Raw genomic sequence first — 24,785 nt, 5'->3', positions numbered from 1 at the left:
CTTAAAGGCAACAAGAAAACCCCAAATTTCCTCCTACATCCCTGCCTGTCTTGTCCTCCTCCCTTTCAGGGAAACTGGAGCTATTTGGTGACCTGAAAACAGCTGGGACAGTGGATGGCCCAGCCTTGTGCCCCAGCTGTGCCAGGCTCCAGGGAGCTGCAGCCTGGGGCTGTGTGGGGTCACACCCTGCTCCCCCTCTGCAGGGTCAGAGGGGCTGCTTGGGGTGGTTTGGGTCTAAAATGGGCCAAGTGCCACTCTGGGCTCGTTTACCCACATGTGTAGGAGTGACAAGATGAATTTGTAAAACTTTCCATCTCTTCTTTGCTTAGAGAAGCCTCAACTGAAACGCTCTGGAAATCCCCCCAAACCCTGATCGACATAAAAAGCCACTGCAGCTTAAACAACACCCAGCCTGATAATTTCAGAATCACTCAAATTGAAAGTTTCTGACTGCAGTGCTCTCCCCACTCAGTCCCTGTGCTGGGAGTGAGCCCAGCAGCTCAGAGCATGGAGGCTGCTTTGGAAGGGATCCCCTGGAGAATTAGCTTTCCTCTTGGTGTGTGTCATGGTAATTGGGAGATGCTCTCCACCAGGGAATGCATCAGAAAGCATTGATGATTTTTACCTGTTTTCTTGCCTTTTCAGATCATTTGGTTTGATTTTTATCTTTTATTACCTGAGGGTTATTTCTCGATTCTGTGCGTCCTGATTTCAGCTGGGATAAAGCTGATTTTCTTCGTAGCTGGTGCAGAGCTGTGAATTTAGCATGAGAATAGAGCTGCTAACTCACGAATGTTTTAGCTCTTGCCCAGTAGTGCTTGCTACAATTCAAGAACTTATCAGTGTCCTGTGCTTTGCCAGTGAGGAGCTGCACAAAAAGCTGGGAGGGAGATGGCCAGGACCACTGACCCAAACTGGCCAAAGGGATATTCCAGGCCATGGAAAGTCATGCCCAGTGCATAAACTGGGAGGAGTTGCCTGGGAGCTCCCAGTTGAAGCTCAGGGATGGACTGGACATCATTCAGCCACTGTATTGTGCATCACTTGTTTCTCTTGGCTCTTATTCCTCTCCCTCTCCTTTTCATTACACTTATTATTGTTGTTTCTATCATTAATATTATTAGTATGGGATTTTTTGTTTCAATTATCAAACCAAGAGAAGATAAGCATGAAACTGGCTTGGTTGTAGGGACTTGGTGGCTTGGTCATTCCCAGCCTGGTTTTATTTATTGCTTAATGATATTCACTCAGTGTTGGGCACCTCTCCAGATGTTAAAGACAAACCCTTGCCCATCCCTGCCTGGTGGCTTGGCACTGCTGGGCACCCTCACCTTCTTGCTTGGCTCTGCTGCATTTTGCTTTCTGTCCCTTGGGTTTGTGCTCTGGGGCTTGGTTCACTTACCTGAGGCTGTGGGGACACAAAGCCAAGGAGGAGCAGGAAAGAACCCCAGAGTGCTTGCCAAGCCAGCTGTTTCCCTGGCCACACAAAGTTCTTGTGATGTGGCTGCTCTGGGATCGCCCTTCCCTGCCCTTCCTTGCCCTCCCTGGGCTGCTGGGAGGGTGAGTGCTGCCCAGAGGCCACAGGAAACACCACTGTTGCTACAGACCTGGGCTGGGAAGCAAAAGGAGGAGCTGGTGCAGCTGTTGGTGAATTTTTTTAAAAAAATTGTAGAGTTATTTTTCCTTTTATGAGTCCAGCTCTGCCCGATTCCTCCCTGCCAGACCTGTCACCTTGAGCCCACTCTCCTCCAGGTCCCTGCCATGGGACACAAGTGCCAAAGGTGGGACAAAACGTTGTGCCAGCATTTTGGAAGAGACCCTGCAGATGCCACTCACTGTGCTGGCTGGAGGCCCCAAGGGCTGGCGAGCTCTGCATTTCCTCACAGCATTTTTAAGTGTCAAAGCTGTATAAAAACCCATCCAGTGCTGCAGTCTCAGTGGCACAGCTCTGATTAAAGAGCTATTGAGAGGTGCCTTTTGCAGCTGTGCTCAACCCCTGCACCTCCTTCTCCCCACGTGGAGTCACCTCGGGTTTTGGGGCAGTTTTTGGAGTTTCATCCAGCTGCTATTTACCTGCAATTTCCTCTGTTTGACTCCAGCAATTATGTTTGTCCTTTCCTCTCAGCTTACCCTCCTTGCTGCTCCCCCTGCTCTATGAAGTGGTAGGATAGATTATATTTAAAGCCACTTTTATTTCTCCAGGGCTTGCTGGGCAAGGATTTATGAGTGTCTTAATTCCACAGTACTTGAGGCAGGGGAGTGCTTGCCTGCTTCTTGGTGGCCAAAATGACTTCTGGTTTTGGATGTGTCCTTAGTTTCCCAGTTATTTGTCTTCAGGATATTTTCTTTTTAATTAATCATGCAAAAGAAGCTGTGCACAAAACACTGCACCCAAATTACCAAACACAGAGGTCCCACGTGAATGAAGAGCCTTGCAGAGTCACTCTGTCCTATTCCCTTGCCTCCAAACAGCATTGAGGATAAAATACTGATATAATTCCAGCTTTTAGGCATAGCTGTGGCTCTGTCAACAAGATTTCATTGGTCAAAGGGCAGGGACATGCTGGTGCAGTAAATTCAGTCACCAAGTCACTTCTGCTGGCCACCCAGCCCACCAGGCACTGATTTCATGGGAGTTCCCAGGCTTTCCTCATGGTTTCCCTCACTCCTTAAATAAAACTTCCTGATGCTGATGATTAAGGATTGCTGTGGCTGTGAAATAGCCATGTATGATTTTTTTTTCATGTAGGTGAGCTTTGAAGCCATTTCAAATGAAGTAAAAGAGATCAGATCTTGCCTGTTGAACTCTTGGCTGCCCCACGGTGCCAGTGCTGTTGTTTTTAGGATGGTTTGGAAGTGCTTTGCTGGCTCAGTGCTTTCCTTGGAGAAGTCGATGGCAAACCTCTGCTTGCCCTCAGGGCTAACAATGAGCTGCTGTTTTGTCTGGTTGAAAATCCCACCCCTCCTGGCTCAACTCAGGGTGTCTTGCTGCTTCGTCCTGGCTGTTTCCTAAACAAAACACCTCCTGAACTATTGATAGTAAATAAATATTTTAGCAAAGGCGTTCTTGCTGCTTTCAGGTTTTTTTTTCCCTGCATTCTCCTCAAATGAAGCAGCAGCAGAGTGGCAGAGAGATCCATATTCAGCTAATTCCTCCCCTGAGCAGCTGCTGGAGTGGTCACAAGGAGTAGTCCCGTTCACCTCGTTCAAAAAGAGGTCCTGCAGCTCGTGGAGGGAGCTCTGTGGGACATCCAAAGGCAAATGGAAAAGCGGAGAGCATAATTCGTGTGGGGCTTGGGGGTGGCGTTGACTCAGTTGATATTCTGTGTGCTCAGCTCCAAATGAGATGTAAACCGAAGCTTCTCCTCACCTGTGGTCATTAAATGTCTTATGGCATTTTTCATAAGACCAGGGGATCTTGGTGAAATCCCAACTCGGTTAATTATATCCTGCTTTCCTAAAGTTCTTCCTGCGGTTACGAGGAGATGCTGCATCCCTCCCTCCTTCCTGTGTTGTCAATTAGAGCTCAGGCTTGTTAGCTGATTTATTATCTGTTTCCTTTCTAAAGAGGCTCAGAGGTGGTTTTGTCAGTGCTGAATGAAGTACAGAGTAAATAGTTTGTATACTGGAACACTGTGCTTAGGAAAGACTTTGGGAGATCTGGGGATGAAAACGTCTCGTGTGCTGCTTTTCTTTTTTCCCCCTTAATGAGGGCAAGCACAGCAAACATGTCAAAGGTATCAACCACCAAGCACTGAGTCCACCTGTGGCTGGAAAAAACAGCCCAGGAACTCATCTGTAAGATGTGACTGACTTGTCAGCTTTCTTTTTGTCCTCCTCTGCTTGCATCCTGCCTAATCTGTGTGGTGGCAGGTAATGCCTGGCTCCCAGGGACAAATCTCAAAGGGTTCTGCCCAGCATGCTGGAAATGATGAATGGGGCCTGCAGCAACAACAAAGACCTCCTGTTGTAGCCTAAAGGTTCCTACACAACAATTCTGGGGCTCTCCAGAAAGTTTGGCTGGCAGTTCTATTAAGAAAAAAATAAAATTCTTGAAGTTGAAGGTAAAATTGGCAATTATTGCTGTCACAATAGTGTGGTAGATGTGGGCTGCCCTGTCCCAGGCAGGTTCTTTGCTCTTGGAATGGGAAACTGGGAGCACTGGAGCCCCTCACCCTGGGGTGGGTGCCAGCTGCCTGTGGGGGATTTTGCTCATGCAATGCTCCCAACTGCACTGCAGCAGGCAAATGTGATCACAATGTGCCAGTTCTGTGCTGTACCCTCCCCTCCAGGCCACTCTTCAAGTCCAAGTCCATGAAACACACGGGTCCATGGCTATCTTCTCTCGTTGCCATCAAATGCTCCTGTGCTTGCACGTGTTTCCCCAGAGAAAAGAATTTTTTCTGGGTTTTTTTGTCACACCTGTTGTGATCTTTCTTATGCTGGACTTGCTGCTTTGCTTCATGGGCCAAAAGAGAAGCGAGGTTTTAGCTTCTTGAAAGGGAGAAATCACCTCAGAGTGTGCTGGGAGCCCAAGAGATGCTGCTGCCCATCTCAGTGGGAATAAAGCTGCCTGTGGTGCTGAGATCAGAGCTCTGGGTTAGAGCCAAAGCTCTGCTCTCCTGGCTCTGCCCTGAAGCCCTGGCCCAGCTCTGGTGGGGGTTCCAGGCTGTGCCCTTTGCCCAGTCCTCCCAGAGCCGGGGATTTGGGGCAGCCTTTGGGGCTCAGGGAGGAGCTGGCAGGGCTGATCCACAGCCTTGGGGTCCCAGTACCCACCTGCTCTTCCAGGGGAGGGAAGGGGAGGCTCTCCACACGTTTGTGGCACGTCAAGCACAGCTCAGTTCTGGTAGCTTCTCCCACCTTTGACTAATTGCTGACCTGACATCTTTCTGATAGTGACCTTGTTTCAGCTAGTAATTCAAATATCTTTCAGTGTCAGAAATAATAAGTGCCACAGTGAGATGAACAAGCAGAGCTTAAGTTGAACACAGATTAATGGGGTTTTAATATTCCTAATTTAATCACTCCTTTCTGTCTGAATGTGTGCAACATGATGTAGCAGCTAATTATTTTTTTAACCATGATGAGGATCTTTCCTAATCATTTTTATATTTAACATGAATGAAGGGAGGGCAGTGATTAATGAGGGAATAAATCTTTTGAAACAGAAGCAAGCACATGATCAGTTAAAAATACAGCTGTCTGATTATTTTTTTTCCTTTCCCTGTTCTGCAAATACTTAACCAGCTGCACCTTCTCAGCTCAATAGTGAGCTGTCTTCAGCCCTAAAGAAAGACCTGAAACTTTGCTTATCCCTCCAGTGCTTCTGTTGGCATCTCTCTGCGTGATCATCTTTGTGATGAATGCAGAATTATTTTACTTTAAAAAAAAAAAAAAAAAAAAAATTGCCCCACTAGATACATTAATGGTTGGATAGATGTCTTTTCAAATATTTGTTCCTGACAGGGTGTTTGGAATTGCAGATGAGAAGCAAACCAGCTCTCAGCATCTGTCTGTTGCTACTGTACATTTCCATTGTGTGAAGCAGAGACAAAGCCAGGCAATTCAAAGCTTAAGTGGATGCTCTTGAGATCTTTTATTTCCCCCACTCTTCCCTCCTTTTTCCCACACTTGGCTGCATCTCTTCTGTCTGAATTCTGCTTTCCCTTCCATCCCTCAATCCCTGTGTGCTGGTTTGAGGAGTCTGTCTTCTCCCTGTCATTCCCCCTCCCTCCCCCTCCAGTCCCTTTGTGCACCCCACTGATTTTGGGGTTTTGCTGAGCTCTCTGGCTGCAGGATGGCTCAGAGATGAAGGCTCTGACCGTCAGTGGAGGTTTATCCTCACTCTTGAGGTGTGTCAGTCCATGGCACAGCCTGCTCTCGGGGCTGTTGTTCCAGGGCAGGGCTGAGCTGTTCCAGGGCACCTTTTTTGGGGGAAGATCACTGGAACTGGGCACTGCACGAGCTGTGCTGGAGCCCTTGCCCAGGCACTGGGGGCTTGGCAAACTCAGCCTTGGGCTCAGGACCTGGGCTTAACCCACAGAAAGCTGCAGCTGTGAACCCAGCAGTGCCCCTGTTCCCTATGGCCACGGATAACCTGTGGCACAACCCAGAAAAGACTTGAGGGTTTTGATTTTGGCTGTGTGTTGTGTTTCTTTGGGTTTTGGGGGGTCTTTTGTTGCTGTCTGGGTGGGGAGAGTCTGTGCAAACGCTCCATTCAGCCATGGAGATAATTCACTGGGTTTCTCAGCAATGTGAGGTCACTTTGGATGTGTCTCTTCTCGCCAGCTGACAAGCAGAATTTTAAAATCTGATCAAGATGAGCTGTGCCCGAGCAGTGCTGGCAGCTCCCCTCTAATCCTGGCATCTTCTGCAGATAGTAAAAATTATCTAATTGGCTAAAAAAGAAAGATAGGCTTAACTGCAACTTCTGCTGCTTAACACCTTGTCATTCCTTCTTGTTGAGCAGAGAGCAACCAAGCTCAGAGAATCAGTGTTTCAGGCACCAGTGACATATAGCACTGGCTTGATGGATGCTTGGGAATTTTGGGATCCTGTCATGCAGTGCAGGCAGAGTCCTGGAGGGCTCTGGGCTGATGCAGTGCAGAGGGATAGGAGAACATGAGGAAATAATAGCATGTTGGAGCAGATCCTAAAATTAGGTTTGTTTCTTTCTTTTTTTTTTTTTTTTCTGGCAAGGCACTTAATTAAAATTTTGCTCTTGCAGATCAGATCTGGTTCTTGCTGTGCAAATGTTACTCAGCCACAAGGAAAGCAGAGGGAAGATGGTTGTTTGCAGATCCAAGATCAGTAACGTGCACTGGGAGCAGATGCTGGCTGGGGGATCCTGTGTGTGTGCAGCCAGCAGAAAAGATCCATTCTCTTGCTGAGGGAAGAGAGACACTCAAATCAGCAGCAGAATTCTTTCCAAATAGTTTTTTTTTCCCTTAAGACTTTTTTTTTTTCCCCCATGAAGTTTCCTCAGCCACTTTCTGTAGCATTGCAAATGACAGTGGCATAATTACATTTGTCTTCCAAACTGCCTTTCCTTGAGGGCAAGCTCCACTTTGGCCTTGATTCGATTGTGTACTTTTAATCTCAAAGAAAAGCTAATGCATAAGTATTCATTACACAATTGCATTTTTCTATGGTCAACATCCCCTCTTATAATTACAGGTTCCAGCTGAATGTCATTTCTTTTCTCTCTACTTCAGCTCCCTCGCAGCACAGGCGGCTGCTACTCCTGAAGCTTCCCCACATTCATGTAATAAATAAATAATCACACCTTTTCTGCTGTCAAAGCTGAAAGCATGCACAGCTGTGTGCCACAAGATACACTGGGACTGCAAGGTACAACATTTCTTAATTAGACTGACCTGAGGTTGTTGGGATTTTTCTTTTCCTTTTTCTGTGGTTTTTTTTTGGTGTTTTTTTTTTTTTTTTTCAAAGCAGCTTCATTAGCTCAGGAGCTTAATTGCAAATGACTAGACAAGCTCTGCTCGTGGTTATTGGAAAAGGTTAGAGTATTTCTCACTGGGGATTAGATCCTGGGAGATGTTCTGCAGCTTGATTTTGTGGGGAAGGTTTTAGGTGTGCTCAGAGCATCTTAGCACTAGGCTCAGAATTAGCAAAATAATTAGAAGTTCAAAGCAGAGAGGGGGGCTGGGGCAAAGCCCAGCCAACCTTTTTGATCTTAGAAGCCACACTGCAAAATCCACATGGAATTGGGAGAAACAGGCCATGGCAGGCGAGCTCTGGAAGGAGAAGTGGGGGCTGCCAGGTTTCCACTCTGCTGTGTTATAGGATGGGGAGTGGATGGAGCCAGGCTGGGCTGTGGGAGCAGCAGGCTCACACAGACTGAGCAGCTCCCTGCAGCAGTGGGGAGCTGATGGTCCCCCAGGCATCCTCCCAGCACAGCTCCACGCTGATGTGCTCCCTGCTGGAGGATGTGCTTGAGGGACCTGATGGCCTCTGTCACTCTGTCTGTGTCACGGAGTTTGTTGGTAGCACCTCTGTTGCTGTTACTTTGTTTTTAAAAGTTTTTTTTTAAAATTTTCCTAAGTTTTTTGGGGTTTTTTTTTAAGTTCTTTTAAAGTTCCTAATGCATTTGGATGAATAATGAATTTTGCAGCTTCAGGGTGTTTTGGGGGTGTCTTCCTTGACCTAATGGAGGTCACCTTGCCATGGGACTCTTCAGGGAAAGGGGGACCTGGGGCATCACTGGGAGAGGTGTCCTCGTTTCCATGTGGTGTCAAACAGGTGAGGCAGTTCCCGACCACACAGGGGGCGCCTGCAGCTCAGAAAATTTGGAAAAAGGTTTATTTTGTGCTGGCTGGTGTGTCCTGGCCTTTTGTGCTCTGTACCTGGTGCTGATGCAGGTGCGCAGCCCCATCCCTGGAAGTGTCCAAGGCTGGGTTGGACAGGGCTTGGAGCAGCCTGGGACAGTGGAAGGTGTCTCTGCCCATGTGGAATGAGATGATCTTTACAGCCCCTTCCCACCCAAACCATTCCATGATTCCATGACATTGGAAGACATCTCAAAGACCTGCATTAGAGTGGATATTGTGATGGTTTATCCTCCCACAGCTCAGTTGCAGAAGGCAAGGTCTGGATGTCTGCTGGCCCTCACTGCCCCTTCCTATCCCTATCCCCATCCTGCCCTCGGTGTTTGGCTGCTGTCTGTGGGGAGGAGCTTTGTGCTGGGTTCTGTGCCTGGAGCAGGGATGCAGCAGCTGCAGGAGTGTGCTGGGCATGGTGCAGTGAATGCAGCAGATGCAGCAGCAGCCCCTGCAGTGCCCCGTGCTGCCCTGCCTGCGCTCAGAGCAGCCTCTCCCAGGGATGGCAGTGGGATCCTGCCCTCCCTGTCCTCTGCAGACCCTCACAACAAGCTGCCTGCTGGGATGGAGCACGTTATGTTTATGTTCTGGCAGTTGCAATGTCGCCAAGCTCTTCATGACCCTCTGCAAAACTGAGCACAAAAAAACGAAGGCAATTTTTAATCTCTATCAGCCAGAGCGGTGTCTGTGCTATTTGTCTGAAGGCAAGAGGATCTGTGACCTTATTCCTCCCCTCCTCAGTCTTTTGGCTCCCAGACTGTAAGAAGGCCCCAGTAATTCATGTCCTTTATTAGTCCATGCCGGGGAATAGAGGGGTTTGGGGTTGCTTGTGTGACACCCGAGTTCTGCTGCACAACAAATATACTTGAGAGGCTTTGTCGTATATAACCCACTTGAAGCGAGAGCATTCAGGTAAGGAAATGAAGGGCTGCAGGGCTCAGCTGTGCAAGAGGAAAATAATTAGGGCATGTTTATCTCATGCTCAAGCCTGCAGAGGTGAAAAGCAAGGGATGGGAAGGCTGCTTCAGAGGGAGCTGGGAGTGGGGAGGGCAAGACAGAAAGGACCTGACAAGGGAGTGAATTAAACTTCTCCAAAAGACTCGGATCATTGGGATAAATTCCCCCCTCCCTCCCTGTTTCTGCTCTAATGGAGGATGAGCTCTGCCTTGCTGGCTTTTCTTTTCAAGGTCTCAGAACCTGTTGTTTACAAAAGGTTAAAGCCCTCAAGCTACTGAGGGAAGGGAACACTCTTTAAAAGATGCCAGGTGAAGAACATCTAGATTTCTAGGGGTTTCAGGTTTGCTAGCATAAAAAGGAAAAATGGATTCCAAATGTGAAATAAACCTTTGGTTCTTTTATTTTCCTTCCTTTTTTTTTTTTTTTTCTAAACACAGCTGAGTCCTGACTCTGATGAGGGTCCTGCCTCCCTCCCAGACACGAAGGTCTGAGTGCACACATGGTTAAGCTGGGTAAGGCAGCTCCAGGGAGCCATGGCTGTCCCAGGCCAGGTGATGGAGACTGCATCAGAGCAAAGGAGGGTGAGCAGTGGGATGTGGAAATCTGCCTCTTCCTTCCCCTGTCCTCTCCCCACGGACCCAGAGAGGAGTGTGGAGTTTGCAGCAGCTCTTGCTCAGATCAAGACTCCTGGCACATCTTCCTCTGTGCTGTTTGCTCTCAAGCTGCCTCCTCTTTCCGGGCTTCAGACCTGGCTTTCATGATTTACACAGGCACAAATCAGAGCAAACACAGCCCTTGCCAGTCTTGCAGCTCTGATTCAGTGGCAGAACCCCAGGGAAAATATTTGCAATCCAGGCTGTGCCACAAATCTCCTGAAGCCCTGGAGGGTCTGTGGTTTCTCTCTTTCTCATTGCCTTTGCCCCTTAGGGTTTCACATTCTTCCTGCCCCCAACAGGTGCTGGTGCAGGTGGTTCCTCTGGCAGCTCATGGCCCTGCTCCTTGCTGGTCCCTGTGCTTGCAGAGGGCTGCAGGGAGAGGAGCTGGCTCCCCAGAGCAGGATTGCAGACGTGTCCCTCACGTCTGTGGCTGCTGGTGACTGCTGGGGCCAGGGGAAGGTCTGAGCCCCTGGTGTGACAAATGCCTGCCCAGCCCAGACGGGTTGTTCAGAGCAGCCCTGGGTGAAAAGCTGGTGCTGGGGCTGCTGTGAGTTTGGAAATGTGGTTACTCCTCTCTTTGGATAACACTGAGAAGGTGAAGAGGAGGAGGGGATGGGATTTTTAGCTAGAAGGATTCTGCCCTGCTTCTAGAGACTTTTGCTTTGTCTCCTCCCCAGGAAACACAAATTCCATGCACAGCTCTGAGGTTCTGCCTCTTCCCCGCTGCCTCCTGGGCAGTAAAATCAGGACTGGGTGTCTTAATTTGCACAGCTCACCTTTTTTGGGGGGGACAAAAAGATAATCTATTTAATCCTACCATATCCTCCATGAGACGCAGCTTCCTACATCAGTTCTGTGCCCCTGAGGGTAAAGAATTATTCAAGGCATCAAGCCTGACCTGGATTTTGTGTGATGTGATCGCATCCAGAGCATGGAAATCCATGCGATCAAATGGCAAATCTCTGAGCCTTGGCAGATATGCCTCCTGCTCTGCAGAACTATGTTGCCATGGCTACATCTCAGTGTGAGCATTTCTCTCCTTATCCCAGCGTCTTTTCTCCTGCCAGGGTCGCTGCCTATGCTCAAAGCCCACCCTGCCATGGGCAGTGCAGGGCTGGGCACAGGGGCAGTGGGGAGTGGGTCACAAACCCACCCCACGGCTGAATCTGCGGTGGGTGAACTCCTTAAACGGGAAAAAATGAACACAGCAAGGGCTTGAAACACCTGTCAAAATGCTGCTTCTGTTTATGACTTGAGGAGAGAGAAAAGCAGAAGGGAGGAGGTTGCATGGGGAGCTGGAAACCTGAGCTCTGCCCTTCCTGCCGCTCCCCTCCCCGCACCAAAGGGTGACAGTGACCTGCCACCCAAAGGCAGCTGAGATTCGGAGATGAAAGCCACTGAAAGTACATTTGGGGCTGTTACACTTATCTGAGAGCTGCTCCTCTGTCACGCAACAATGGTTGTGGGTTTCTGTCACAAAAATACCCCTGGATGTGTTTACAGGCTGTAAAGCAGAAAGAGAGGAGCACTGCCAGAGTAATGGGGTGTGTCTGGGGGATGTCACTGCTGGGGGCCCGAGTTCTCCTCGGCTGAGCATGAAAACTTTCTCTAAAACCACGGGCCCCAGAGCATGGATGTCAGGGCTGGAAAGCCCAGAGGTGGTTCCTGGCCAGGGAGGACAAAAACCCCAGTGCTGTACTGGTGTGGGGTTCCCACTGCTCTGCTTAAGACAACTGGAAGCAAAACTCAGCATCTTCATGGGATGTTTACACTGCCAAGTTGGTCCCTGTTGTTGTCTAGGGTCTGTATTTTTCCAAGCCATCTCCACTGAGCATGTGTTATCTCATTTGGGGACATTGGTTAAGAATGAGAAATGAGCACATTTGCTGGCCAGAGGAATTGTGCACAGAGGAAAAATCAGGCTGCCCCTGGTTAAACCCTCCTAACTGCATTTTAAACTGCTCTGTCCTGTGCCACACGTGCCTCATCCATGCTGGATGTGCCACCAGCTGCCCAGAATTTTCCAGGCAGCTTCTTTCAGTTCTAGGGAAAGCTCCTGACTTGTGCCCTGCGCCAGCCAAGTCTCTAAATTGTGTCCTGCTCGTGCTTCAGCAGGAGGGGAAAGGCTCTGCATGGGGAATCTGAGCTTCAGAAAGCTGCTTTGGGCACAACTGTCCCCCAGGAAGGCGCCTGTAACCCCAGAGCCAGAGGTGGCTCCTCTCCCTTTTTGGCTCAGCAGGAACAACAATCATGACTGCAGTGACAGAGCAGTGACAGAACAGTGGTGGCAGTGACAGCAGTGGTGACAGTGACAGCGGTGGTGGCAGTGACAGAGCAGTGGTGGCAGTGACAGAGCAGTGGTGGCAGTGACAGAGCAGTGGTGGCAGTGACAGCAGTGGTGGCAGTGATGGTGCAGTGATGACAGTGACAGAGCAGTGATGACAGTGACAGAGCAGTGGTGGCAGTGACAGGGGTGGTGGCAGTGACAGGGGTGGTGGCAGTGACAGCAGTGGTGGCAGAGGAGGTGCATCACTGCTCCCATCTCCTCTGCCAGCATCATCTCCACCTTGGTGTGCACAACCAGTGTTTCAGGGCTGGGGATGGAAGTTCCTCAGCATCAAGGATGAAAGAAATACAGGTGAGCACTTTGTCAGTCAGGATAAATCTGTTTCCCCCTGCTCCCCAGATTTCTGGAGTTTCTCCTGAAATCCAGAAGGGAGGTAGAAATGCTGTGTGTTTTCTTCCTCTTCTAGTTTTAATTGTGTATTCTAATAAGAAACTGCAATACAGGCACTTATTAAAGTCTCCTTGTGCTGCCAGAGTTGCTGTGCTTGATAGAAACCCCAGAAAATCCCCTGAACCGCAACGTGGGAATCCAATTCTTTTCAGTTGATGAGACTGTAAACACATTTCCTTGGATTTGCAAGAACCATAGCAGGAGTTTCAATCATATGAATAAAGCAAAAGAATATCTGATAGGGAATATTCCTGCTTTGCATATTCAAAACTTGCAGCCTTATTCTTAGGCAGCATCTTTTCAAAGGAATGAGCCATAAAGAGGCAAAGATGCATTGCCCAGGGGATTTAGGCTAAGAGCCTCCAAAATTAGCACAGTGGGGGGGTGTTCTCTCCATCAGATTTGAAATGTCCAAGTTAGACACTGGATTAGGAGCCCAGGTGCCACTGCTGGTGGCCAGGGGTGTCTCTGTGGTGTCTCTGCTCTCAGTTCAAGGCTCAGTGACCAGAGAGATCTTCAAAATTTAGCTTAAAACAGCCTTGGGTTGGGATGGAGGCCCTGTGCTGATGGGGGGAACCTCGAGAGCAGCTCTGCCATTCATCTTGAGCTGAGCCCCCAGATTCTGGCACTTCCCATTTCACTCAAACCGGGTGCATTTTCCTCTCCAGCAATCTGTCTTGGTGGCTTCAGCAGAAGGGAGCTCTAAATAGAAAAATAATCTGACCCACAGTGTTTGCTATTGAATGAGAAATCCCATAATACCAGGTACTCACTGCTTTTTTTTTTTTTTACTCTTTGAACCCTAAAAACAATTGGCAGCAGCTGATTCTATAAATGAATCCTATTTTGGTGAGAAAGTTCTTATATTTCTGAGGTAATTTTCCTGTCTCTTATGTTTATGTTCCTTTACCAGCTGGCCTTGCAGAGTCCCTGTGTGGCTGGTTGAAAAATGTGTCTAGTTACACTTCCCTTCTCTGTGCCCTTTGGGAATGCTTTTTTAAAACAAAACAACCCTTTTCCAGACTTTCACCAATTTTCTTGGTCAAAGCATATTCCAAAAGCAAAGCTCTCATCTCAGTTTCTCAGAACTTTATGAAAACAAATACTAACGCAGCTTTTCGTTTATCTGCGCGCAGAAATCTGCAGCAATTTGACAACAAGTCAAAATATTTCCCTTTTTAGTACTGTGGCAAGTCCTGATGAGAGTTCTGTTTATTCCATGAAGACAATGAGCAGGGAACAGCGTGAGGAAGTCTGGCTGCTGGTGTGATAACTCCTTCCCAGATGAAGCTGCTCTTCTATCTTGCTTTGGCACTGAAATGCTGACTTCAAGGCCTGTTGGTATCTCTTGCCTTTGGTGTACAAACTCCTTAATGTGCAAGAAATTGTACATATGCAAATCGGGGGGTGATAAGCAGCTGGCTGGCCCCGCACTGATCCCCTGGCATTTTGGCTTCTTCCCACTTCCACCAGCTCTGCCCGTGCCACTTTTCTGGAATCCGCTGGATCGCAGCATCTTACAAAGCCTTCAATGGGAGATAGTAGCATTTCTGATCTCATTTTCCAGTATTTCAGCTGTGCCATAATCTATTTACCACACAATTTGTGTCACTTTGATAAGCGGCTGCTTCAAGACTGCATTTATTAAAATCAAGAGCTGGGAGAGCTTTCAAGTCTCTCAAGTGTTGTAATAAATGTTTGAAATTAGTCATTACAGTGTTTGCCATGGTTCATATCATAGACTCTATCTAAATGACAAATGATCACAGCCTGGACATGCACCTTTTTTTTTTCTTTTTGGTGTTGGTGGTGCATTTGCAGTGGGATGGGATAAGGTTGGGATAACCCAACCCAAAACTTCCCAAGTTGGAGCAGGAAGGAAGGGAGGAGTGGAGAAGAGGGAAAGTTTCACTGGGAAACATTATCAGAGGCTCAGGGCAATGGCCTTTAGCAGAGAAGTGCTGGCTCAGCTCTGACTTCCCTGGCTAAAAATGAAATTAATCTGAAAACCAGCCAAAAGCCCCAAGAAGAGGCTGTGTAGGTTTTGCAGTGCAGAGCAATTGGCACTGTGGTGTCTGGATTATGAAAAGTTCAGCTCCTCACCCACCAAACAGCTCCAGGATGGAAATTCACCTTGTTGCTCTGTTACAGACAGCTTCTGAATGTGCTTGCCTGGCCACAGGATGTGCTGATGTGGTCATTTAATAATTAAAAAAACCTTAAAACCCCTCAAAAATCAAATTAAAAACCTCTTTTCTAAGTAGAGTTCTGTGTGTGTGCATGTATATATTCACACATATGTAGGCACAGACGTATTAAACACATACGGCAGAGAAAAGAGACAATTATTAAGACAAATATTCTGTCTCAATTCATTTTGTTCTTCATTTTCCCATCAGGAATGTAATAGCTGAATTTATAGTGTTGAGCCTGGGCTATAAATTCCATTATTTTCAGTGACTATATCAATTACATCCCTTGAAAGGGACCCCAAGGCAAGGGGAGAAAATTGGAGACAAAAATCTTCAGAAGGGAGGATGCAGGAGGAAGAGAGGAGAATCATCCCCTCCCCTGTTTTATCCTTACTCATAACCCATAACCTTGTCCCTGCATAAAACCTTGCTGAGCTCCCAAGCTGGCACCCAAGACAGAGACTCTAGTGAGAAGTGTGTCACTGAGGAAATAATTGCAGGGCCACACACACAGGTGCTGACTCAAAATGGGAGCAGGAAATGGTCTTGTCTGAATAGAAATGGTATTTATTTTAGAGAAATTCAATTGTCAGGGAAGAAAACAAAGTATCTTTTATTAAAAAAAAAAAAGGAACTGAGCAAACTATTCATCTCCTGTCCTTGAGCTGAAAATGAATTTTTATTTTTATTTTTTTTGAGGATTCTTAAATCCTTAAAAATCCAAGCATGGGGACAGGCTTGGAAAAGGGAGAGCACAAAGAGCAGAGTGCTGAGATGAGGAATTGCTTCTTTAGCAACTTTTTTGAAGAGTTTTCACTGTTTCCCCTTCTCTCTCATTGCAAGTGATTGAGTTGGCTTGGTTTTTCCAGTGGGATTGGTTTTATTCCCAGTGCCTCTCACAGCATCCCAGAGCTGGCCTGTGCAAGGCAGAGCAGACACTGAAGGAGCACCACAGCATGAACCTCCCTTGTTAACACGCAGGGAAAGGAGCCTGTGCCAGGTGCTGAAGAGCTGGATGGTGCTGCAGACCCACCCAGATGTATGCCAAGCTCAGACTCCTTAATGTTCCAGAAAAATATTAATATTTCCAAGTGGCAGAGGCTGCTGGGCTTCCCTCTCACTGCAGAGCAGAGATGTGCAGGGTCCAGCTTTGTATTTATTTATTTTCTGCACTGGAGCTGTATTATCTCCATGTCCCTCAGCATCTCTCCTTAGCTCCTCACCCAGAGGTTTTCACCCTCAGTACATTTATCAGCAGTTTCTTCTGTCATTTAAATGGCTGCATCACTTTGAATTGCTTTAATCTCCTTCCCTCCTTCATAGGCTGTGCCTCTTCTTGGACTGTCTTGGACAGAAGGGATGAGAGTTGCCACATGTACCTTTCTCTGCTGGAAATTGGTCTTCCAAGTGGTGAAATCCGCAGTTAGAAGCAGAAATTCCTGTTTATCCCCAGTGCATCCTCTCTGTGTCTGACCTGGGAGATGGGAGAGAAGTGCCTGGAGGAGGAGGGAGATTGTGTCCCCTGGAGATAGGAGGCTCAGGAAAGTACAGCAAATCCTGAAACTCGTGCAGCAGCCCCTTCTCCAGCTTCATTCTCTTCTCTGGACACACTCCAGCCCCTCAATGTCCTTCCTGCTGGGGTCCCAAACAACCCAGGATGTGAAGAGTGGTCTCACAGTGTGTCTGTCACTGCCCTGGTCCTGTGGCCACCTTCCTGGGCACTAATCCAGCTCTGACCCTGGTCCTGAGCTGTCCTGGTGTGTCCTGTGTCCCTTCCAGCTCCCTGCTGCCCTGGGCCCTTCTGCACCTTTCCTTGTGCGTGCTTATTTTAACTATGCTGTGGTCAAAGCACTAAAAAAACATTGAATAAAAAGTGTTATTTGGTTTCTCCATCAATAATTTCCTTCTCCTCGTGCTGTGCCCTTCAGCTGCTGTTGAGACTTTCACCCACGTCACAGATTCTACTAAATCCTGTCTTCTCAAGCTTAGCTAATGACAAATGCTCTATGGAAATCTGGATGAAACCTGCTGCATCTCATTTGCCTGGAAAATCTTTCAAGGAAAGACAGCAGGTTGGGGGGGTGTGGAATGTTGTGCTTGTGATAAATAGTGAACTTAATGAAGATTGCTGATGGCCAGCATTGTGTGCTGGGGCCTTTTTGTTTCCCCCAGTATAAGATGGATGGTGGTATCCAGTATTTCCTCGGTGTTTCTGCCTTGTAGGATTGTCCACCCTGTCGTTCAGCCCTCTGCTCCCGAGCAGGAGCTGCCAATTTGTGCCAGTAGCAATTTCCCACCTCCCCCGTTCCTCCTTTGAGGGAGTTGATCTTGAGATATTTTTTTAATATATTAGTTTATAATTAAAGGATATTGTATTAAGAGCATTAAGATACGACCTGCCTTACCTCCATAAATACTTTTTTTTTTCCCCCTACTTGCTGGGAAGGCTTTAAAAACATCCACTTGGAAATTCATGCAGATGATATTTAGACATGCAGATATGCACTCCTGTTTTGCATGAATGTTTGACCTTGGGCAGAGCTGTTCAATGCAGGATGGATGTGTTGTGGCTGCATTTAATCATCTGAAGCAGAGATGAAGCCTTGAAAAACCACATAGACCCAATTCCCAATTCCCAGCCTCTGGATGGTAATGAACTTCTGAGAAATAGCTAATCAATAAATTGAACAAAAGACTCAGGCAGCTAAACCACTTTGTCAGGGCCTTAATTACAATTGCAGAAATAAATCGGGAGGGGGGTGGTGGTGCTTGGGAGCTTTTGCCAGACAAAACGAAACCCTTTACTCTCTGGAGGTAACCCTTTGCAAACTGAGCAGCCTGGCTCGCTGTGAGCACCGTGCCTTCGTGTGAGTGTCCCCAGAGGGGTCCCAAAGGGGCAAATGACCCCAAACTTTGGGCTGTCCCCGACCTCTGAAGTGCTGCGGTGAGGGGATGAGGGTGACCCAATGCAGCAGGCCATGCCAGGGCAAGCTGGGCTGTTTCACCCGGGGAGAAAGCTGAAGATTGAGCAGCAGATGCAGCCAGCAGGATCAGGAAGGACATCTGAGGGCAGGCAGCAGAGAGGTGAGGCAGGCCAGCCGCCCGTGTCACCCCGCTGTGTCACTGGTGCCATGCCCTGCCAGCCGCCCGTGTCACCCCGCTGTGTCACTGGTGCCATGCCCTGCCAGCAGCAGAGCGATGGAGCCGGGGAAGCTGAGCAGAGCTGTCAGGAAAGCCTCGGAGGCTCGCTTGTTCCTGCCTCAATTATAGCAGCAGGCATTTCACGTGCGCGTCTCCTGGCAGCGCGTGCTGCAAAACAAAGGCATGGATCCTTGGGGATTGCCTTGTAGTCGTGGTTTTGCCTTCAGAAAAATTGCGGAATAGCTGGCGCGAGGTGCTGAGGGTGGCAGGAGGGTGGGCAGGCGTGCCACAGGCTCACAGGGCACATGGTGATCAGGGAGAACAAAGGCCTTGAGGAGCTTTGGGCTTTTTGAGGGGTAACTCAGTAGCCTGGGCACCGTGGTTACTGTCTGGGGATCCAGAGAATTGGGAATGGCTCAGAGGAGTCCTTGGGAGTGTTTAAAATTGGACAGAGCAGAGAGTTTCATGGGACAGATTTAAACCCTGAGCAAGGTGCAAGGAGATGGATTGTGTCCCATGTGAGCTGCTTTCCACCCTTGCAGGGGGTGGTTGGTAACAGGCTCACTGCCCTCCTCCTCCTCACCCTCCACACCCCTTGGGCTTGGCAGAAAGGAACTTCTTTTGATTCCTTAACAGAAATCCCTTGAAAGACAGGGTTTTCTCTAGGGCTGCTCACTGCAGGTGGGTGGCTCCAGCTGCTGGGATCCTCAGGGCTCAGCAGAGCTTGGCCACCTTCTACTGGAGGGCAGCCACCAGCTGCAAGAGCTCAGAGTGTACTGGGACCACAGCACCCCAAATTGCTGTTTCAGGTGCTGGGGATCCCCACCAAACAGCATCCCAAAGCCCAGCTGTTGTCCTGGGGGGACAGCTTTGAGGCAGTGGTTGTGTCCTGCGGCATCACTGTGATTGCAGCTGTGGATGGCAGCAGTGCAGGCTGCAGGTGCTGCACCTCCAGGATGCAGTTATCCCCCAAAGCAGGGTGAGCACAGCCCATTCTCCTGCTGGAAATGGGTCAGCTTGTGCTGGCCTGCAGCAGTGACAAACCTGGCTGTGTGTGAATACTCTTGCACTTGTATGAGATCTCCATGGCTGGGGGAAATGTGAATTAATTTTCATCTGGGAACCCTCCCCTCAAACCTTAACGCCAAGGTCTGCAAAAGAACAAACCCCAGGTGATACAAACCCCACAGCATCTCATGTTGTCAAACTCCAGCATGTTTTAGGGTTTTTCTGGCTCAGGGCCTTGCTGAAGGAGCATTTAGCACTTCTGTCTTCCTGCCAGCCTGGCTCCTGTTCCCTGCCTTTCCCACGGAGCCGGGGAATGGCTCTGTAATGAGGCAGCAGTGACATGAAACTGCTGGGAATAAGGATGGCTTTCTGTGAGCTGCTCTGCCTTTGTGCCCAGGTTCTTCCCAAAGCAGCAGATAAATCTCCATCTCGGCACAGCGGGAATGCTCGCAGAGCAGTCCCCGGGACATGAGTGAGTTGCTGCTGTCGGTGCTGTGTTTACTGCACAGATAAAATATTTACAGCTCCATCTTTGGTGTGAGATGTGGCTCGTCCAGTCCTCATGAAGGTCAGAGGAAAGTCAGTAAAATTTATTGATGGTTTATGGCACTTGTGTGCTGGAAAGGAAGGTTACAGTGTTATACACCTGCACTTGGCAGGCAGGGTGGAGGGAGATGGGAGGGAGAGGAGAGCAGCTCAGTGTACATCACTGCCTTGGTCCCCAAACCTGGGTGTTATTTTTAATTAAATGATAAGCTCCAAGTAGCAGAGCAAGTGCAGGGCTCCTAACAGGCTGCAGTCCCACATCACACAGCAGCTGAGCAAATGATGTGCTTGCTGTGCTGGTGCTGAGTACTTCAGAGGGAGCAGGGTTTGTGTTTGTGGCTCTGTGTGCACTGGTGTTTGTGTGGGGAAGTGGAATTCTGTGTGGAAAGAGTGGTTGAGCCACATCTGCCTCTCACTTCTTTTAATTCTGATTTCTGCCAATAGCCTAGAATTAGGATTGCATTGTACTGCATGTGGTAGGAAAAATCAGAATGAAGGTGGCTTCTGCCTTGGAGAGCTGGGAGCCCTCTGGACACACAGGGACCTTTCCCAGCAGAGTTGAGGGCAGCTGGGACAGTCTTGAGTTCTCTGGTGTCTGCAGCCTGCTGTGGACAGGGAGGGCATCTTCCTTCCCTCTGGGCTGGTCCTGCACCCCAGGAATTCTCTGCTTGATTATCCTCTTGCCCTGAAAGGCTGTGAGCAGATGGATGGGCGTTTGTGCCCCTCTCTGCCTGGACCTGCAGGTTCCAGGGGCACTGGACACCGAGGCAGCCCCTGGAAGCCTCATTTCAGGTGTGTTTTCCAGGAGAGCAGCCAGGATGTCCCAGCCAGCCCAGAGAACAGGTTTGGTGTCTGCCTGCAGCGGTGGCGAGGTCGGATTTGCTTTGCACTCCTTGCATTTCCATTTGGCATCTCCTGTCCCCACTGTGTGCTCTGCCTCCCAAATAAATGGGGGAAGCTACCTGTGGGAGAGGACACGCTGTTCCAAACCTCTCCTGGAACAGAGCTGGCTTTGTCATTTTGCACAATGATTTGAGTTTCAATGAAGAACGATCAAAACTGGGTGTTTGGGGCTCTTGGTGCCTCTTCTCATCGGGTTCTGTGGCAGGAACAAGCTCAGAGGTGGCTCAGGCAGAGCAGCTGCTGGCCAGGCTGGTTTGGGGGTCAGGGCAGAGCAGCTGCAGCAGCAACAGACACAAAAACTTGACTTTTTCTAAACCAAACACACCTGTGGTGGTGGCTCTGCTCCACACCACTGTCTCTCCCCTTTGAGGGCTATGAAGTGTTTATTTCTGAGGCACAGCTTTTCATTTAACAAGGAAGGCTGGAAGTCAGATCAATGAGAAACGCAGGGAGAAGCTGGGAATGAAGTGCTGCCTGTTCCTATCAGCTCCTGGGCCTGTTTATAACCTGATAATAGAAAAGGCTTCTCTGTGATCTTATTACTAAGAAGGTTTGAGTCTGAGCATGCCATAAAACCCCAAGCAGCCTGGTGGTTGATAACACCCTGTGTACACCAGTGTGGGAAGTTAAAACTGGCCAGGAGTTCCCATTGGGATGTGGGAATATCCCTGCAAATTCCCTCTCTCTCTTTCCCTGACCTCACCCTAAAGAATGATCTGCTGGAAGCTGAAGGCGTCTGTCTGATCTGCTACGAGGGAAAGGAAATCTTGAGAACATTTGACAAAGAAAGCAGAGTTGAAATTAAATATTGTAATGATATAAAACAGTAAGCAGATCTGCTTGACAGCCTTGACAGCTATTTGTTATAGAAAACAGCGTTTATGATGTCAGTCCTATAAGGGAATGTGTTTGAATTAAAATAATTACAGCAGATAGTACAACAAAGACTCCCTGTAGTCAATCATTCTTCACAAATACACTGTACAAAACCTTCCCAAATGAGTGAAGGAAACGTGGGGACTGCAGCCTGGCAAATAAATACCAATAAGGAACTGCACTATCAAGTCAAGAGGCTCCTTTCAGTCATCATATTTCCTTCTGTCTTCAACCCTAAGGGAGACAAATGAGGATTTTTGAAATTATTATTATTTAATATATTTGCCCTTTCAGCTTCCGCCTACTTCCAGATAGGGAATTGAAAATATTTCTGGAAGGGATGCAAAGACTCTTTCAGCTTTTGGGATATTTCTTGTGTTCCTCCTCTCTCAATGTGTGTCCACTGCACAGTTTAATGTTTTCAAGGACATCTCATTGATGAGTTTTTTGCTAAAAAATACCTTCAAAATGCCTTTCCTTAGTGCCTGCACACCTCATGCAGCAGGGTCTTGTGGGCAGAGCTGGTCAGAACAAGAGAAAATTAAGATTGTCTAACAGTTCCCAATTTTGAGTATAAAACTTTGGCCTGCAGTATTATAGGCTCTACTTCAGCTCTTATCAGATGTGTGGGTTCCCTTTAGCTTGGGCAAAATAGTTCAATTCCCTTCCAGGAGATTTGGGGAGGGGGAAAAACTTAGCTGTACACATTGAGGGGGGAAAAAAAGAAAAAAAAGAAAAGAAAGGCAACAAGAAAAGTCAGAATACTGTGGTGTCCAATGTCTGAAAATCTCCCACCTGTCTACAACACGGAGCAGAAGCCAAGGCTTGCCAAGGGAGGATACAACTCTGATTCTCCACTCAGGAAACCACTTGTTATTGCAGCCTTTTATAGTTTTGAAGTAATGCATTTTGCAATCTTCTCAGAGGAATATTAGCATAGAACATCTGAAATCAGTGGAGATTTTGTCCTTGCTAAACATGCTTGAGCTTCGTGCTTTGTTTTTAATGGAGTTTTGGGATGCTCTGAGTATTAATGGATGTGTAGGTACCCCTAAATTTGATGCATCAGGGTCTTTTTTGCTGAGGAGTTGAGTCCAGTTTTGTTAAAACCCCCAAAGTTTTACCCTTCCAACTTTTTGGTTAAATCACATGTAAATTGCTCAGCAGGTTGTATAAAATGAGGCAGCAGAGGCACTTTTTTTCCCCTGGGAATTTCAAGTTTCAGGTTTGCAATGCTGGCACTTTTTGTCAGCCCTTTGGAGCTCCTGCATAAAAGCGATTTACCAGCACTCCCTTCTCTCCTTTCTTTTGTGGCCAGCCCTTCCCAGCAGCTCGTTCAGCCCAGATCTGAGCTCTGGGCTGCCCAGCTGGTGTTTTCACAGGTGTGTTGGGCTGGAGTGCAGAGTCCAGGGGAACAAACCAAACCAAAGGAGCAGAGATAACATTGCATTGTTTTCCTTCTGCATTCCTCACCCTTCCCATTCTGCACAAGAAATGTTGTCCCTACCTGTCTTGCCTCTGCATGTCTCCTGCCAATGATTTTCTTTATGGCTTAATCCTGCTCTGGAGGTTTGACAAATGAAAAGAGACACCCCCCCAAAAAAAAAAAAATAAAAACTCAGTGCAACCCTGTTTTCTCTGTGCTTTAAAGTGAGAGAGCTCCAACCAGTGGCCTGGGGATCTTTTGGGGCTCTTCTGGTATTTTGTTGACCAAAAGGAGGGAGCCTGTCCCTCTTTCAGCCCAGAATCTGCATGGTTGACACCTGCAATGAGGAGTTTCCTCTACTCTGGGAGCTGGGAAGGTTGGCAATCTGCCTCCCATCTCAGCTCTGCACAAACCAGCAGAGAGCTCCAGAACCAGCACAGATATCCTGCCTGGCTTTGCATTTCTTGGCTGCATGTAGTTCCAGTGAAACCCTCAATGCTATTTGAGCGCTGGGTGGGTTGAGATTTTTTTCCTTTTATTTTTTTGGTGCATAGTTTAATTACAGTGGGGCTGTGCACTGACTCTCCATTAATAATACAGTAAATTTCAGCAGCAGATTAAATTTCTCTAAAGTAGTAAATTGCAGGGGAAAGTGGAGGAAAGTCATGGTTGAGGAAAATAAGTACATTATAGGTCCTTTATTAGATAGAAGCCCATGGCATCAGGCAGACGGGTTCTTACAAACACACACATATGAGAAAAACAGGGGCTGCATCAATCAGCTTATCAAAATCACTTAAAAGAAATGGGCTTCTGCCGAATGTGTGGAGTGCAATAAAACATCAGTGTAACGCTGGACGTATATTAACTGGCACAGAGAGATTATGGCATGTCCATTGCTGAGCTTCCTCTTCCTGCTGGATTCCTCCATAATGTGCTCCTCAACCTCCGCCTCCCCTCCCAAATTTATTTTATTACCCTTGTTATGGGCAGGCACACGATAAAATGACATTAGAGGCAGAGCAGCCACATGAGAGATGCTGACTCTGCCCCGAACATCAAATGTACTTCATAAGGGCTATGTAAATACTTTGTTAATCTGGTACCATCTGAGAGCACAGGAGAAATGAAAATGAGTGAAAGCCCTACTCAAACCCTTCTTATCTCCTGCTGGTCCCCTCCCAGCATCCCTGGGCCCTCCAGGGCCATCCTGCCCTGCTCTGGGGTTTGGGGAGCCTTGGGTTGGCCAGCAGCTGGAACGTGGGCAAGGTTTAATGGAGATGATGGCAACCCCTAGAGCATGGGCAGGTTTTTGTGGGAGCCATCGGGCCCCAGTGCATTAAAACTTGAGTTAATGTTAATATTCAGTGTGATGTGTGTGCACAGAGCTGGGAGGGGCAGCAGCTCAGGCTCTGAGCCCTCTCTCATCAAATTCATTTTACACAGAGGTGCCAGTGCTTCATGGATGGATAAACCAGATTATAAAACACCACTTAGCCATTTATGCAGGTATTGAAAGGGAGAGCTGCTACTACAGCCAAATGGGCTGTGCCAGCAGGGACATGGGGACACGCCTTGGGACAGGCAGGAATATGTGTGCTGGACAGATGAGATACCAGAGGGGATGTGTGTGTGTGTACACATACATAGATATATATGGCACCAAAAAAAACATTTTAAACCCACTTTTTGGCCCCAAAAACTGCACTTAAAACCAAACAAGAGATGAAGGAATTTTTCAACCCAAATCATAAGAGACCCTGGGGGGGGACACAGGATTATGGACACTTATTACTAATGCAAAATAAACAAGGCAAAATTATATGTAATTACTCCTAAAGTCGTTTGCTTGTTTCAGTAATTGACCTGTGCATTCTTTAATCTTTAATGCTCCTTTAAAATTCAGCCTCAGGGACTCATAACATTTATTGACGTTTGTCATGGTTAAGGCTCTGGAGGAACTGGGCTTTATTAGAAGTCTTCAAAGAAATATCAATTTAGGGATAA

The sequence above is a fragment of the Pseudopodoces humilis genome, chromosome 21 (assembly GCF_049639895.1).
Source record: "Pseudopodoces humilis isolate 2021_Gansu_Grassland_sample_001 chromosome 21, ASM4963989v1, whole genome shotgun sequence".
In the NCBI taxonomy this organism is placed as follows: domain Eukaryota; kingdom Metazoa; phylum Chordata; class Aves; order Passeriformes; family Paridae; genus Pseudopodoces; species Pseudopodoces humilis.
The sequence above is the reverse complement of the archived record's forward strand: the minus strand, read 5'-3'. Positions refer to the sequence as shown.